Source organism: Myotis brandtii, unplaced genomic scaffold, assembly GCF_000412655.1.
Source record: "Myotis brandtii unplaced genomic scaffold, ASM41265v1 scaffold480, whole genome shotgun sequence".
Lineage (NCBI taxonomy): Eukaryota > Metazoa > Chordata > Mammalia > Chiroptera > Vespertilionidae > Myotis > Myotis brandtii.
The window spans coordinates 762,124-764,416 of NW_005368342.1; positions in this window are offsets into that span (position 1 = coordinate 762,124).

Here is a 2,293-nt window from a genome sequence, read left to right on the forward strand (position 1 = left end):
CCGATGCTGCACTCATTTTTCTTCCCTTTTCTCCAGAGGCCTTGGTGCCAAGGATGGGAGTAGGAATTGGAGAAGGACAGGGGCAGGGGAACAAGCAGCCTCAGAGAAAAGCCTGCTTGCTCATGATCTATGCCAGAATTGGCAGCATCCCCAGCCCCTTGAGATAAGCCACATTCCTTCCTCCCCCTCTTTCTCATTCCCTCCTCCACCTCTGCCTCCAGGACCCCTTCCTGGGAATTAGGCCAGTCTCCTATTTTTCCACTGATGAGAGTTTGCTAATCAAGTACCCAGAAGATCCTAAATTCCAAGATAGCCCCACCCCCACCTCTTGGCCCAACTCCGAAAATGCCTCTCTTTCATCACCAGACCCTAAATTTCCAGGAGTAATATAGACTCCTACCACAATTTAACATACTCCCCAGCTCTTCCTTTTCAGTCCATCTCTCAGAGCCAGGGTCAGTTGGATTGAGTTTCAAGACATGCAAACAGGCTCCTGGCTACTCTCTTCCCTCTTAATCACTGCCTTGCTGTGGGGCTGGTGGAGGGGAAGGTCCCTTCAGTGGTGGTGAGAATGGGGGGAGGAGTGGGTGGTGGTGACAAACACAGCTGTGGCAGGCCTTAACTCCATTGTCTATTCTTACATCAGCCAAGGAGGGCAGGCAATAACGGGCACTTCAGCACTTTCCAAGTGAGAAGGGTTGAGGCAACAGTTAGTTTTCTCTCACTACCCCACCCCCTTTCCCTCCTGTGTCCTGCCCCTCATCCATATTAGCCCTTCTTGAATCCCTAAAATAACCAGTCTATTTCATGACTGTCCTATCCCTTCCAGCTATCTATTAGCTACTTATTCTTCCACATCCATCTCCAGTGTCACTTCTTTGGGAGAACCTTCTTTGAATCCTTCTCCCCAAAACAAGGTCCTGTCCTCTACATTCTCACAACCTGCTTTGAGGTTTTTATTCTAGAGCACTGTTCTTACTAAAACATTATTGTGCATGTATCCATTTCCCCACTGTATTAGTTTTCTAATAGTTGCTATAACAAATTTCTACACATTCAGTGGCTCAAAATAACATAAATGTATTATTATCTTTCAGCTATGAAGGTCAGAAGGCTAACACAGGTCTCACTGAACTAAAATCGAAGTATTGGCAGGACTCCATTTTTTTCTGGAGGTTCTACAGGAGAATCTGTTTTGTTGATTTTTCTAGCTTCTACAAGCTGCTTAACATTCTTTTGCTCTTAGTCCTCTTCCTCCATCTTCAAAGCTAGTAACAATGGATTGAGTCCTTCTCACACCTCACCACTCTGACCATCTCTTCTGCCTCCCACCTCTTCCACTTATTAAGACCCTTGTGATGACATTTGTGCCACCCAGATAATCCAGGAAAATACTCCCAAACTGCATAAATAAACCCATCCCCTTACCTTTTCTTAAGCCATTCCTTCTGTCAAGAATGTCTTCCTTTCCTCCCCCCTCATGCCCTCTCTTTTTCCAGAATACACACACACACACACACACACACACACACACACACACACACACACACAATTTCAAAGCCCAGCTAAAATGTTTCCTCTTCTGTGAGACCTTCCTTACCATTCTATAAGAATTTATTCCTCCTCCCTCTCCATCTCCCCAGCAGTTTATAGTTCTATTTAGCATATACTCCGTTCTCCCTTATGTGCTGGTTGTTTGTTTACTCCTTAGCTTCTCCACCTCTGAGGTGTATTCATCTTGGTGTCCCACCTACAATCCACTCTATTTCCACCCACCACTGCAGCCTTACCTCCATCACACAGTGCCTGGAACCAGTCACTGTTTACCCAGCAAATGAATGGTTCACTCATCTTTTCCCTGGTACAATGGAAGGCTCAGGAGAAATCTTGGTCCATGTGTTGGAAAGTCTTTCTGCTTCCATAACCCACGTCCTCCTCATCCCCAACTCCATACACAAACCTTGGGCCTTGTGTGTTTTTCTATATTCATCCCAAAAGTCCAAAATTGCACCATTCAGATGACTGTTGTGGTACACTCACCTACTTGCTTCCCAAGTCACAAAATGAAGGACTGAAAGTCACAATGGGCATGATATTTGCCCAAGCACCCTCATCATATTAGTAACCAAGTCAGAAGTAAATCGCTGAAAAGTTTCCAGAGTTTTCAGTTTGCTTTGTACCCAGCCACCACCCATGAGCCTTGCACAGAAAAGTGGATAAATGGTGCCACACAGTGGCTAAGAGGCTTAGCTTCACCTACAGGCCTTGTTCCTAGAAAGTGGAATTCCCACCA